Source organism: Hippopotamus amphibius, chromosome 2 (assembly GCF_030028045.1).
Source record: "Hippopotamus amphibius kiboko isolate mHipAmp2 chromosome 2, mHipAmp2.hap2, whole genome shotgun sequence".
In the NCBI taxonomy this organism is placed as follows: Eukaryota; Metazoa; Chordata; class Mammalia; order Artiodactyla; family Hippopotamidae; genus Hippopotamus; species Hippopotamus amphibius.
This window is the reverse complement of record NC_080187.1, coordinates 90,757,560-90,774,502: the sequence shown is the minus strand read 5'-3', so window position 1 is coordinate 90,774,502 and position 16,943 is coordinate 90,757,560.

Below are 16,943 nucleotides of genomic sequence, written 5' to 3'. Positions count from 1 at the left end.
AAAAATTGGCTCCACAAGTAAAATTGTACAAGTGTAAAGATATTTCCAAAATAGTAAAGTCTACCACCATGAGTAGAAATACAGCTTTTACTCATTAAGAATAGAAAATGTTTTGCCTACATGCACATACTCACACAAATTACAGGACAAATACAGAGCCTTCATTTTACTACATAATTTGCTTCTTTATAACTGACTGCTAGCTTCTTTACTCAATAAACCTTACTTGCTCCAAGCACAGTAAGTTTCACATTTGGAAGTATGGAAAAGTATTTGAAGTAGGATCACAACATACTCCAAGACATATCATTACAGGGAATTATATCATGAGTTGTCACAATCAAAACAGAGATGAAAAAGCTATGGTTAAGTCTAGAGCAACTAACTGGAAAACTGTTCCACATGTGCATAATAACAAAGTTATTGAAAACCTTCATAATAACAAGTTATTATAAGTCAGTGACACCAAAATTTATAGAGAACAAATACATCCAATGTACAAAAGTTATGTAAAGCCTCTCTTACTAAAGAAAAACTGTCAAGGATCTCTACAGTTAAAATGACTACACAAAAAGGAATGAAAATAAAAATGCATAATTTACTCAACAATTAAAAACTAGACTCCAAATCTATTATTTTTATGTACTTGGAAAGTTGTGGAGTTTTAAAATTTAAGCAAAATGTTAATAGCACAAATTATTTTTCAAAAAAAAAAGTATTATTCATTTCAAACAATGAAATTATTTTAGAAAAAAATGATTACTCATTTCATCTCAAAATTTGCTTTCTGTTATATCTTCTCTTCAGCTATACTAGTCAATCTAAGTTGTGTAAGTCACTGATTCAGGATCCATTATGGCTAAGGTTTTATTAACTCTAGCATACAACTGAATTAATTCACAGCTTTCATTCCCCAAGAGACAATCTGGCTCTGTCTTTGCATGAAATTGGTCTGTTTCTTAATATAGTGTTGTCAAGTGAACTTCATTACAAATCACAAGAAGCCCATTCTATTCATGGCTCATCTACTCTGGGTCAGTTCCCTCATTTGCAAAATAAAGCGCTGAACCAACACCAAAGCCCTAAAATTTAGTAATTCTAAATCATCCAATACTATGAATTCTCTTACTTATTTTTAAAGAATACTAGGTCAGAAATCCAAATATTCAATGTATAAATGTGCATCTGTTTCCTGTATATAAGACAAAGTCATATGAAATACAACTCTTTTTATGTATAATCAAATGCTTTATTGCTTAAATAAGTATAGTTGTCCCTATCATGGTATCATATAATTGAAAATATATTTACATTTTTTCTTCTATATGTTTTCCAAATCAAAGAAAGGTATTACATGATCATCCTTCAACCATGATCAGAATAAATAATAGTATTCTAGTCAAATTGTATATCAAATTCAATTTCAACTTCTCTGTAAGAATCCCTTTGTTAACCCATTCAGACTCAAAGTTTCTGTGAGATGATCTCATCAGGAGTATTACCTTCAAAATTGTTCATATTATCTTTAGTATATTCAACATGATATCAAACAGTTATATTAAAAGATTTTAACATTGATTACATACTTATGGATTGTTTAATACCTAAGTTCAGCTTTTTATAATCATTTCACAACTTCCTTGACTGTCTAGCTATGACCCTTTAAAAAAAAAAAGTAAATTTTCCATGTCTCCCTAGAATATATATTCCAACAAATAAGTCAGTATAATGAGAATTTAAGTGGTTGAGTATAGGTTCAAGAACAAAATCAAAACTTGAATAGACTTCTTATTGCTTATCTCTGGACATCATTTTCCTTGTATATTAAATATACATAAATAAAATACACTCTATATGATTTTCACTGGAATCATATACATGAAAGGATATGAAGTACCTAGAATAATTCCCAGGCATGTGATTATTGTCCTATAAATAAATATTATTGTATATTAATTATATAAATATTATATAAAATATATTTCTAATTTAATGTTAAATTATATATGGCCATTGTTACACACTAGATTTGTATTGATATTCTTTAATATTATCAAATATAATATATAATTATTATAGGTACCATAATATATATTGAATTATTTTATATAATGAGGAAAAAAATATATACCCTGAGGAAAAATCCATATATTTAAAACATTCCATTTGATATGTGGAAATGTTCTCAAGTCTTTATTTTGCATTCTAGATATTTATAGGGTGACGGTAAACTTTTTTTGAGTTTTTAGTATATACACATTAACTATCTCATCAAGTGGAAATACATGTTCTCCACAAGTACAAGAGTGACTGAAAAGGTACATTTATGAGATCTACAATACAAAAATATAAATATGTTCATCTGCAACTGCTATAAACCTTTATTATTCAAATACATTGAATCACAAACAAGATTTTCATCAGTATGATCATCATAGCACTAGTTTATCAACAAGATACATTTCTGCTGTGCTATTTAAAAACATATTTCACTGTTTCTGTGGTTCTGTACAACTACTAACCAACATTAACAGGATGTGACATAAAGAAACATGTTCCAGTCCTGTATATGTAAAAAATCAATGCAATATGCAATTCAACAAACATGTATTAAGTAGTTACTCTATACCAGATACTTTCCTAAGTGCTAGAGAGAGATTTGGCAAGTAAACCATACACGATTTCAAAGTGTTTTAAAGGAGACTGAAGAGTGGGGTATTAAAGATACAGAGATAGCAGACCTTATTAACAAAATCTGTCTGAGGGTATATTTTGGATTTTCATGCAATTTTGTGTTTCTGGGCCATAAAATATAACTAATAGCTTTATAATGTCCTACAAGGCCATATTTAATTTGGACTTTGGAAACTCCAGTGAAAACCATCTTCTGGCCAAAGGAAGAAAAGCAACTGAAGTTATAGAAGGTAAGCAATATGGGAATACCTTGAAACAGAGATTATACTGTGTTTGGAGACATCATTTTAATCTATTAAAGAGTATACAAGGCAAGGAAGAGATATATATAACCAGTGGCTTCCTACACATTTAAAAGAAATGATTTAGAAACTGTGGTAAGATTTGATATAGATCTCAAGTGAAAAGCCAAGCTGATAATTATATATGGATTGTAAAATCAAGATTCTACCATATCTCAACATATCAGTGTCATTCCAGGAAAAGCTTTCTTGATTATGTGCTGATTTTTCTTTTACAAAGTAGAATTTCAAGGAATTTTCAACACTTAAATGCTTAAAGTATGAGAACTCATTACCTTCACTTGACATTGGGAGACACATGGTGCTTTTTCAAAGTAACTGTTCCCATCCTCTTATAAACTCTGGGTAATCTCTTTCTGAGTCTACCCTTAGAAACAACCCTGCTTTTTATTGTGCAGGCTCTTTGGTCCAGAGCTGGATGTCACACAGCACAACACACCTTCATTTAGTCTCCATTCCTTATTCTGCTGATACATCATTCAACAATGAATTTTACATACAGTACCAAGAAGTGTCAGCTTTAAGCCTTCTGTTTTCTATGAAAATCTGTCATCTTTTAAAGCTTCGTTGGTAAGATCTAAGTCTCCATTTTAAAAAATGTTTCATATCCATCTAATATGCTTGGTTGCCATGCAAAGATACAGATTCTGATCATATATATGACTGAAGTTAAAGAATGCAGACATCAGCATACTGCACATTGCTGGGTGACTGTCTCCCTGGCTTTAGGTGATTCTCGTTATCTTTTGAATTGGGGCAGAGGAGTTAGCTATGCTTAATAAAGCTGCTTAGATGTGAAAATAAACAGTATGTGATATTTTATGCCTTTAAGAATGTACAGAGTAAAAACTATTAAACAGAATAGCTGAACCATGAAGGTCAGCATGGTATTTTATACAAGTAAAACATGCAGCTTCTTGATAGTTTTTCTAATCTGATTGTAACACGTAATTTCTTGCCAAAGCTTAAAGGGTCTGAATGGAGATCTATTACATGTGAAAATCGATAGCCTGAATGTATTTTTTTCCTATTATCTGGTTCAAAACTGTTACAAAAAGATAAGTGTGAATTTGTACTGTATATTATCTCAAAAGAGATGCTTCCTAATCCTTTGGCAGTAGTAGTCAGAATAATAGTTTCAGCCAAGAATTAAACGATGAATCTTTGCTGATTTGTTGCTGTGGATACTGCTAAAAAAACACAATAAAGAGGGAAAACCAATAACTCCAACCATTTTCCCAGTGCAAATGAAGAGGTAATAAGTGAGAAGGAAAAACTGCTATTAATATAACATATAAATGTTTTTGTTTTGAAGGTTTTCAAAGTTCTTTAAATTGGTACTGAATTTTATATTTTTCTATCCTTCATTTCCAATTCTTCATTTCTTCTTTCTTAAAGAGATTAAAGTGTGGCAAAGTGTTGGTAGTTGTTAACTATTTCTACCTTTGTTTGTAAACATTCATAAATAAAATGATTAAAAAGAAAATATAGCTGACACTTGTTTTCCATCCCACTATAATAAATCTTCCACGTATATCTCACAATGAAACCATTTCTAAAACTCTCTGCTGACCTCTCCAATTCTTTCTCCCCAGTTCCTCTGGAACATTTGCAACCGTTGCATAGCTGTTTTTAAAAGAAAAAATCTGGATTCTCCATTATCTCTATGATCACCTCTACCGAGTTTCCTTGCTGGACTCCTCTTACATTACTGTATCTTTACTTTGTAAAGATTATTCAAGTTATTACCCTGTGCTCTGTTATCAGAATCTCTGAGTTTTCCAGTACCAGAATCTCTCATGTTTTCCAGTATCAGAATCTCTGAGTTTTCCAGTACCATCTTTATGTCAGTAGTTCCCAATTTTGTATCTTCATTCTTGTCCCATGTCCTGAACACCAGGACCAAATTGTCATACATAACACACATACGTTCATCACCACCAGAAACTGACCATGTTCAAAACTGAACTCATCCTCTTGCTCTCCAGAGTTATGCCTCCTTTTATTTTCCTTTTACCTATTCCCGTAACTGTACAACTTGAGTTGTCCTTTATTCACCCATCTCCTCTCTTCCTTATCTACCCTTAATTGCTAAATGCTGCCAAGTTTCTTCTTAACCCTCTCACATCTCACAGCTATAGACTCCTTTCCATCCTACTGTCACAGTTCTATTTCAGATCATATTATCTCTCACCTGAAATTCTCCTTTCTCACCTCTATTCACTATGTGCTGTCAGAGGTGTCTTTCTAAAGTCCAGTTATGAGAATATCTTATATCTTATGATTTCTAAGGACTGAGTACAAAAAAGGTCAAATTCTAGTCTGGTCTACAAAGTTCTGCAAAATCTGACTCCCATCCACCTTCTCAGCTTAGTTTCTCATTCCTTCTTCTTCGCTCTCCCCTTCAGAAAGCCACCCCCACCCCACCTCCAGTCACTGATGAACTCAATATTTTTTCTCACTTTAGATGTAACAAAACTGAGAATTAGAGAGTTTGTATAGATATCTCAAGTTAGATAATTAAAGCACTGACATCAATCATCAGTCCAAGGTCTTCTGATGTCAAGTCCAAACCACTTCACTACATACATTGAAGAAATCAAAATACTACCAATATTTTTTTCCTTGAGATAAAAAGTGGAAATTATTTTCTGAAGGTATTTAATCTCACAGGTATGATATTTACATGCATTGGTTTTGTAATCAAGTCTTGTGATTATTTTTACTTTACTCAATCCTAGTTCTGAAACATTAAAAAAAGTTCTTTAAGCATTTTAAACACCAGTTGCCTCATAGTGAAAGAGGGGTAACAAAGGATTTAACTCAGAACATTACTAACTATGATCAATGAGTAAATAGTAAATATTATTTTCTGAGTTTTTTTACCTTTCAAGGATGTGAAATACTTAAAGGAATTTCCAAATGTTTCCAAAATCCTTAAAGATAAATTGTTAAACATAACCCAGGGTAAGTTAAAAGAGTTTTTTAACATTTTATATGTTTACCAGCAGCTTACTATTGGAAGGTCATGTGCACAGGATTAAAATAACACTTTTTTTGCACTAACAACACGATATAGCATTGTTCCATTGTTTCAACTGTGAAATTTTTACCGGGGGCAAAATTCAGATATGCTGGCTTAAAGTGAACTGTTCTCTCTCAATGTTACACTATTTAATACTTTCAAGAGAAGTACTGAAAACTCCTATTTCATCCATCTCTGGAAGATGTCTTCTTGGTAAGAAATATTTTAATTTAGAAATGTTTAAACATATTTTAAATACATTTTAAGGTAATTTTATTTTAAAATAATTTGGTCAAATTAATATAATTTATACAGTACTTGAAACACTTGACCAATTCTCATGTTTTAAATATTTCTAAATTAAAAGAATTAAATATAGAAAGAAACATTTTGAGCAAATATAGGCTGCTTACTCCAAATGCTAAAAAATGTAAATAAGTACATCAAGAGCCAGAACATGATTTTCATTAAACATTACTTGGTGTGAATAGTGCCCTGCAGAGTTGTTTCAAGATAATTCATTTCATCTATAATGAGGAGCAATGGAGTAAATTTGCAAACACTGAAGACACATAAATGGCACTGCCAATTACCCAGTACCACCACAACATGCTGCTTCCCTCTGACAAAACAGTGAGTGAAATTACAATAAGCACAGTCTAGGGACATACAGCAACTACCAAAGAAGTAGTTTGCCTAATCTTGGTAATTATGTCCTGAGTGCATTCCTTCCAACTTTTCCATTTGGATTTAGACATTTTTTTCCTCTGTGTTTTTGAATATTGTGAAAGAAAAATGCTGTGCTTCGGCCTTAGAGGTATCTGAGTTTCACTGGGAAATCTTTTCAAAAAGTTCTAGAAATCTTGGAAATGTATCGCTTATGGTGCATTCTAGGCAGAGATCAAGCTGAATCTCACCTGATCTTTTCTGAGATCATGGACCTATATTGCTGAGTTGTTTGAGTAGCATGGTTGGGAGGCCAATTGGTGGCTTATAAGGAGGCATTTCTGTATCCAAAAATCCAAATACAATTTATTTCTACAGACAATCACAATAGCACCATATTCCTTTGGGATGCTTACTCATTGTTTCTAGCAACAGGTCAGAGGGAAAATCCCATCAATCATGACTCAACAACATAGTTTTGACTTCTGACAAAGAACACACGTATTATTTTTCTAGTACAAATAGATATGGCTTATAAGAGACTTGCTATGTAGTCCTAACTGTCACAAAGACCAGTTGTGTGATTTAAACCAGGTTATGTCACATCTCTGATCCTGATGACCTTTATCTGTGAAATGAATGAGTTTGAGACTACCACAAACAACATATCATTCCCTTCTTTCATATGAGAAGACACTAAGCTACAACATTTTCAGAACACCTCCCTTCATTATACTCTAGCAGGACACATTTGGGTGAAAGACTTTGCAATTGAATTTTCAATATGCTGACTACCTTACCTTATCACCCTAGGTAGTTCTTTATCATAAAATTGGTAATGTATGCCATGAAACTTTCATTGAACAAACATTCACTAAACACCAGTAAGGGCTAAGCACTGTGTTGCGTGCTGAGGGTAGAAGAAAAATATGATACAGACCTTGCCCTAAAGATGTTACAGAGAAAATAAAACATGAAATTATTCACTATTTCTTGTGTGCTTACTATGCACCAAATTGTATAGTCCCAGTTAATAGATGAGCAGAGCAATTTGTATTCAAGTCTAAATTTGACTGCCTCCAAATTCTGTGTGTGGTCAACGATACACTACCACCACAGGGAAGAGGGTTTAGCAAATACTTATGCAGGCTCCTTGGCATTTCAAGCCCTGTTTATGTACATTCCTTGAAGCCTTTAATTACAGGCTTATCCCACCAAATTTCCTGAGCCAATCTTGGTTGATACAGACAGCTTACTCTAGGCCCTTTTCCCTTCCAGAGGTTGTTTCAGGAGTTAGTGACATTGCCTGTTAATCACACAATGTACAAAGTGTCACAGGAAATCCTCATTAATGCCCTCTCAACTCCCTTGCCTAGCAATGTCCTGACCATTTGGTTTGCCTATGCCAATCCCCATCTCTTAGAGAGTAGAACTGACTCTAAAAGCAGAGTCATCATCTAGAGTTCAGACTACCTCCCAGAACAAGAATCTATATGAGAAACAATACTGTAAATAATCAGCCAGAAAATATTACCTTCTTCAAATCTGATGCCTGACCTTAGAATGCCAAAAATCATTCTAGCTTTTCATCTAATGCCTATTTTTCCATAAAGCTGGGCTTTTCCTTGGTTCTGAATTTCCTCCTACTTGATTCTGAATTTCCTCCATTAGTCTGCATCCAGCTAAGGTCCTGAAAAGCTCTCAACAGTGTTTTCCTATTTAAGAATCCTGTCAATATTCAATTTACAATAATTACATTAACCTGATAAGCAGACAATCTATCCAATATGTTTGGCTTAAATTAAATAAATGCATCTCAAGTTAAATAAGTATAATAAACCTTTCCAGTGTTTGTACATTTATCTTTATAGATTGAAACACAAATCACAACCCTTTGTCTCTGGCTTTCTTCTACTTAGAATCAACACAGTAACTGTGATGACCACATCTTATGGATGAAAAATTCTTCTGCAGCGAGTGGTCTTTCTCTCTGTCATCTTATCTGTTTTGTGGTCTCTATGGGCAATGGTTTCAATTACACTGGAAATAACTTGAAAACATCTGTGTGACTAGGCAGTTGAAAACACCCTGTACTTTGTAGTGTTCCATGTTCTGCTGGCTTAATTAGACTTCATCTCTGAGAGGATGTACATTTTTAATTGACGTGCAAATTTAATTGTGCAGATGCTACATTTGTAGACTCAATGAGTGGGTGTTCTATATGCCACTATTTGAAAATAGGAACTAGCTTCCTTTTAATGCAATTATATTCAATAAATACAAAATGCAGTTATTCTCTGAAGTTTCCTAATCATAGATAATACATTGTACAAAAAAGCATATTTATTATAATTTGATGGAAATTGCTAGAACTGAAATGAAATGTATTTTCTCCCCTCAGAGCATTTTTAAAAAGAGATTCATTTAGACGTGCTCAATTAGATAATGACTATATTCACTAAAAGTCCACAATTAAGGGGTAACAACATCACTCATAATAGGAAGTTGAAAATAATACATCACATTGCTGAAATGTTAAAATTTGCAGAGCTCCTTAGAACAAGGGCCTTATAATACCTTAGATGGGAAACTGATTATTTAATAAGTTTGTGACTTTACGATAATCAAAACCTCTCAAAACAGTTCCCTACCTACCTTATGGGTTGGCTTTAAGCTCCATCTGAGTTAATATAGGTAAAAAGCATATTTTTGTTGATAACAAATGCTTAATAAATATTAATTTGTAGTAGGACAGATTTTATCAACAAAAACTCTGAAACCAACCGAGAAGCTCACTGGGAAAAGAAAAGATCTACATGTGGATGTAATCATCATAAGCAGGGGTGATCAATTAGTTCTATGGTGTTTTGAGAAGCACTGGTGATATATATTTTGCTGGAGTAACAGATGACACATGAGAGTAATAAAGAAAGTATTTGGGAAAAATGTGAATGAGAGTTAAGCCAATTTTTCTCAAAGACAAATGTTTTCACTATATAGAATAATCAGCTTAAAAGACTTGGTGATTTTAACATGTACATATGCAGCTGATTTTTGAACATTCATTTTGCATCACGCAAGTATGCTGATTTCATTTATTACCTCTAACTTTCTTTTTTTCTTTTTTCTTTTTGGAGTCTTTAGGGTTTTCTACATATAAGATCATGTCATCTGCAAAAAGAAATAATTTTACAACTTCCTTTCCAATTTGGGTATCTTTTCTTTCTTTTTCTTGCCTTATTGTTTTGGCTAGGATTTCCAGTACTATATTGAATACAAATGGCAAGAATGGGCATCCTTGCCTTGTTTTAGATGTTAGTGAAAAAATTTTTACCTTTTCACTATTTATATGCGGGCTTTACATATATGGTCTATATTGTGTCAAGGTAAGTTACTTCTATAACTAATTTGTAGAGTTTTTTTTAATCATAAAACAGTACTGAGTTTTGTTAAATGCTTTTTAAGCATCTACTTAGATGATATTGTTATTTTTATCCTATATTTTGTTAATGTGGTGTATCACCTTCATTCATTTGTGTATGTTGAACAATTTTTGCATTCCAGAGACAAATTCTATTTGGTCCCTGTTTATTATCCTTTTAATAAGCTGTTGATTTCAGGTTTTCAATATTTCATTAGGATTTTTGTGTCTATGTTTACCAGGGATATTGCCTATCGTTTTATTGTGGTGCCTTTCTCAGGTTTTTATATCAGGGTGATGCTGACCTCACAGAGAAACTTTGGAAGTGGTTCCTCTCCTTCAATTTTTTCAAAGAATTTAAGCAGGATTGAATTATATTAAAAGGAAATTAAGGAAACAATACCATTTACAATTTTAGCAATTAGAATAAAATGCTTAGAAATAAATTTACCTAGGAGGTAAAAGATAAACACTGAAAAATATAAAACACTGATGAAAGAAATTATAGCAGACACAAATATCACTAAATGGAAAGGCACCATGTGCTAATGGATTAGAGATATTAACATTGTTAAAATATCCATGTTACCCAAATTGATCTACAGATACAATGAACTTTGTATAAAAATCCTAATGGCATTTTTCACAGAAACAGAAAAAATCATCCTCAAATTCATTTAGAAGACAAAGACCCTGAATAACCAAAGCAATTTTGAGAAAGAAAACAGACCTGGAGGTGTCACATGCCCTCATTTCAAAATATATTAGAAAACTACAGTATGGTACTGGCATAGAAGAGATATATGGACAATGGAATGGCACATATAGAGAGCCCAGAAATAAACCCACACATATACAGTCAACTGATCTTTGACAAGGGTGCCAGAATACACAATGGGGAAAGTTTTATTCAATAAATAAATGTTTCTTCAACAAATGGTGTTAGGAAAACTGGATACACACATGCAAAAGAATGAAATTGGACTCATACCACACACAAAAATCAACTCAAATGGATTAAGGACTTAAACTAAGACCTCAAACCATAAAACTTCTAGAAGAAACAGAAGGAAAGAACCTCTGGATATTGGCCTTGCCAATGATTTTTTGGACACCAAAAGCATAAGCAAGAAATGCAGAAGTAGGCAAATGGGACTAACTCAAACTAAAAAGCTCCTACACAGCAAAGGAAACAATCAACAGAGTGAAAAGGCAAACTACAGAATGGCAGAAATATTTGCAAACCATATTTCTGATAAAGTGTTAATATGGAGAGATAAATATAGACATCACCTACAATTCAAGAGCAAAAAACCAAATTACCAATTGAAAAACAACAAAGGAACTGAATATATATTTCTCCAAAGAAGACTTACAATTGGCTAACAGGTATATGAAAAGGTGCTTAACATCATTAATTATCAGGGTAATGCAAATCAAAACCACAATGAGATATTACTTCACACCTGTTATGATGAGTATCATTAAAAGAAAAAAAAAAGTTAGTGAGGATGTGGAGAAAAGGAAACACCTGTATACTGCTGGTGGGAATGTAAACTCATGTAGCCACTATGGAAAACAAAATGCAGGTTTAACAAAAAACTAAAAGCAGAACTACCATATGACTCAGAAATCCCACTTTGGGGTATATAGCCAAAGGAATTACAATCAGAAGCTTGAAGAGATATCTGCACTCCTATGTTCACTGCAATATTATCCATACCCAAGATATCAAAGAACCTAAATGTCCATTGATGGATGAATGAATAAAGAAAATATGGTACACATACAGTGGAATATAACTCAGGCTTAAAAAGAGAATTCTGCTATTTTCAACAACATGGGTGAAATTGGAGGACATCATGCTAAGTGAAATAAGCCAGACACAGTAGGCTTATTTTAAAATACCACTTATGATACACAAAATACAGCATACAAAATAACACTTATGAATCTAAAATAAACTCTTAGAGAGTTGAACAGTAGTTGCCAGGGGCTGGGGGAGGGGGAAATGGAGAAAGATTAGTCAAAGATTTAAGTTTCAGTTATACAAAATGAGTAAGTTCTAGAGATCTGCTCCACAGCACCATGCCTCTAGTTAACAATAATGTATACTTAACATTTTTCAAGGAGTGTAGCTCTTCTGTGTTCTTATCATAAAATAATAATAATAATAATAATAAATAAGAGACCAGGAAGAACCTTTTAAAGGCAGGAGACAGGTTTTTGGCATAGATTACGGTGATGGTTTCACAGGTATATTCATATCTGCAATCTCAAATTGGATACAATACTTTAGTGCAGCTTTTGCATTTCAAAAAACAAAAAAGTTAAAAAAAAAAAAAACACCTTGCAGATGGAAAAGAGGAGGCCTGTGATGGAAGACTTAGACCAAAAACTTCAAAACAATATACAAGAATAGGAATTCTATGCTGAAAAAAAAATGTGTTTGATGTACTATATTACCCTTCTTGTAGCTTACTTCTTTCTTTCTATTGTTTTCATTCTCATTCTTCTGTGACAACCCTTTTTATTTCGTCATTTGAATATCTATCATTTCTCAGTTTTTTTAAAAAATAAAAAAGTCTCTTTAATTTGTAATCATTTTATTCAATGATTTTATTCTGCCACTGTCCATTCATTTTATTCTATTTTCTTGTCTCACATTTTAAAACTGTAACTACACTCACTGCCCTAAGTTTCATCCAGTCACTCAACATTTACTCCTATATAGTACAGCTCTTACCTTCAACTTTCAGCTGAAGTTATTCTAATAAATTTTCCCAGACTTCCTTCTTACAACACTCATTGGAATTGTCTCACATTTTTAATTTAATGTTTTGTGACTTTATTCAGTTGACCACTGGTTGATTTCATGAATAGATATATTAATTTAAATATCAAAATATCCAGGATGAGCATTAAATCAGGTTGAACATAATTTATTAATTGAACAAGTCATGCATGAGAGAATAGATGGATGAATGAATCCAAGAAATATTTACAGCATATTATTGAAATTTTTCTACATATTTCCCTGCCGGCTTCTGTTATTTTCAGCTTTATCACCTCATTACCACATTTTTCACCTAAGTTGTGAACTTCACTTTATCACTGTGTATTTTTTGTCCTTTACATTACTGAGTTCACCAACTTAAGTTTTTCAGTATCGGCTCTGTGCTGAAGACTCCTGACTCTCTTTCCCAATCCTGATCTTTGCTGTTTTTCTGTTTGAAATCTCTAATTGTCTCCTAGATAATCCCATTGGATATTCTTTTTCCCTCAGATAGTTCAAAGCTAAAATGGATTGATTGCACTGCCTTTCACTTTTGTGTGTGTGCAGAGCTGTGCAGCACACCAAGGTTGGCATTGGCAAAATAAAATGAGCAACTCCTTTCTGTTATATACCCCAGTTCAAAACTCAGTTCCTATTTCCTGCCTTCACCTGGGATCACTTATTTTCTCACTACTAGCCAAGCCCAAGAGCGTTATCACATGGGGTCCTCCCTCTGACAGGACTTTATATCCACTTTCCTTCTAGAAAGGATATAATTCATTTTCTGTCTAGAAAGTGTAAAGGTCTCTAATGAGGATGGGCCATACAACAGAATTATGTGCAATATTTTAACATACAGGTGTTTAAACTACATCCCCAAATAGTCTTCTTTAATTGGTTAAGAAGCAAGATTTGGGAGTTCTCTAGTGGCACAGTGGTTAAGAATCTGCTTGCCAATTCAGGGGACACGGGTTCAATTCCCAGTCCAGGAAGATCCCACATGCCGCGGAGCAACTAAGCCCATACACCACAACTACTGAACTACTGAGCCTGCTCTCTAGATCCCATGAGCCACAACTACTGAGCCTGTGTGCTTCAACTACTGAAGCCTGTGCACCGAGAGCCCATGATCTGCAGCAAGAGAAGCCACTGCACTGAGAAGCCAGCGCACTGCAATGAAGAGTAGCCCCCACTCACCATAACTAGAGAAAGCCTGAGCATAGCAACGAAGACCCAATGGAGCCAAATAAATAAATATTAAAAAGAAAAAAAAAGAAGCAAGACTTGAGAATTTGAATTGTGATAAACTCCCTGGATGATTCTAACATGCATCCAGACTTTCCCATGACTGAATTACAAGAGAACATCTGGATTATTTTGTTCAATAACACATGTTGCCTAGATGCTGCTTCTTTCCCTCTCCAAACTCACCTTCCGCATATACCTGGCACTTCAGCAGTATTGCGCTACACTTGTCATTCCCTAAATGTAGCATGTGGTCTATTGCACAGTACTAAGGTATTTCTCATGCTCTTGTCACATTTTTCTACTTCCAAGTCATCCTTCAAATCTCAGTTCACACATTGCCTCTCCCAGGAAGCATCCCTGGATGATAATATCCCTTCACATCTGCCTATATCTTTACCTATGTTCATTTGTAATAAATTTGAGAATACAGAGTGGCATCTTACTTCCTAAATTTTAATGTCAGACTCACACAGGTGTACCAATCTTTTATTCCCATCTGGTCACTAATGGAGTTGCACTGCTTACCTGAAGATGCGGTGAAAATTTTGCTAAGGTTGACCAAACTAAGAGCTCAGAGTAATCATTGCTATTTAATCCAATGGTTCTAAATTGTGCTAAATATGTCCCATTATTTTCCCATTTCTGAAGGTGGAGAGTGACAAAGAAGGAAATGGAGATTAAAACTAGACTGATCCTGCATTAAAATAGAGAAAGAGAATTAGAATAGAGTATCCCTTCATGGAAAGGTAAAAATGAGGGAATAAGAAATATTCTAGAAGAATCGAGTCTTCCTTACCAGCTGTATCACCTGAGATTAAATTATTTAACTTTTTATGACTATATTTTGCAAAATTCCTTCTTGTGTTATTGTTTTAGGCTGTAAGACTTTCTGAAAACACTGGATTTTATTCTGCATTATTCATTCACCCTTTCCTCAAATTGTACTGACTATTTATTGAGTGCCTACTAAATATTATACAGCAATCAATTTAAATTCATTAACTCTACAAGCAAATGGATGCTTAATATAATCACACTGCCAGTAAAAAAAAAATAATTTGATTTTAACATGTGTATCTTCATTATTTCTAAGTGATACAACCTCCAAATATTCTCAAGCTATTTAGAGTAAGTATGTCACAGTAAGTATTTAGAAAAATCTTTTACCTGTAAGACATATGAAAAGGACTAGGTGAGAAGGAGAAACACAACAAAGCAAAACAATAACAGCAAAAGGAACAAAAATTCAGAATGAACTTTCCCAAAAGTAGGCATAAATAGATTAGCTATGCACTCAAAAGAAAATAAAAGATAGAAAGTTATCAATAAGGCATATCTATTCATTGAGCACCTACAAAGTGTGTGTGTGTGATTATGTATACACTCACACATACATATATATAGACACATATATTCACATACACTTATAAACATGATAAATGAGTGTGTATATAGTCACACAACTATGTGCACATATATAATACATTAGTATCACACACAGGTATATGTAGATGTGTACATATATACAAATATGTATATATACACACACAGACAACACACACACATAGATAGGTTACAACAGCACCTGGCAAATAATGAGTTATATAGACACCAGCCATTGTTGTCACTGTTGTTGCTATTATTATTATTACGTAAGTACTAGCCATTCTCTAAAACCTGAGAAGTTCATGAAATGATATGTGAAAATAGGATCCTTATGACTATTCAGTAGAGAAACACTATAGGGATCAAGGATGGAAGTTGGAAAAACAACAAGGAGATAATTGCAAGAAAACAGCTATGATATGACAGTTAATTTGACTATGTAAGTAAAGGAGAAGATGGTAAGAAATTATGAATTTTTAGACATATTTCAAAGGAAGAATTCACAGGTTTGCCTATGAACTGGACACAGAGTATTAAGGAAAGGGGAATGCCAAGGATCATTTCAAGGATGACAGTGATTAATGAAGTACAGATGAATATTGTCCAAATTCAGATGAAGGAAAAGTTTGCATCCAGCTAAAAATATAGGAAAGGCTACATCAACGAGATCATATTTTGGTCGGGCCTTCTAAATCACTGTATGAGTAAATGTTTTATAACATGAGGGTAAAATATAAATATACGTACATTTTTATTTCTTTCTCTTAAACACTTTTACAATCTTTTAGACTCCCCAGTTGGTAACTGATGATAAATGCAATTTCTGTTGCTTGTAAGACCTCCAATGTATGTACATGGGGTCATGTGTTGATCCAAAGTTTACAAAGAGCTGGAAAACTGGAAGGGACCAAATCCCTTGCCAATAACTGCTGATATTGTTGTTATTACCAATATTCACTCCGTTACTCTAAGTTGTCTCTAGGTGATAATCCACCGATATCTTCCAGAAACTACGGGGCAGGTGCCATACAGAGATTCACTCTGCAGACCATAGAGTCACGTAACTTTTAAGCAGTTGCTTTTGAGAATGTTTCATATCTTCTGCCACATGCAGAACCTCCCCCACCAAAAACCACCAAAATCTCTAAAAATATCAGATCACTTAAGTTGGCTCTGTTTACTTGACATTTTCTTCAACAACAACAACAAAACCAAAACAACAACAAAAGCCCACTGGGTAATGATGCTAAGTACTTGGAAGTCCATGGTTTTGATCCTAAAATATACAGACCAATCACCCATATTTCTTCTGCTTCCATGCAATGAACTGAAACTTAGAACCAATCTTAATTACTTCCTAAAAAAAGGGAATAGAAAAATATCAGTAGCAGAAAAACTAAATCTCAATTTACTATTTCCATTAAA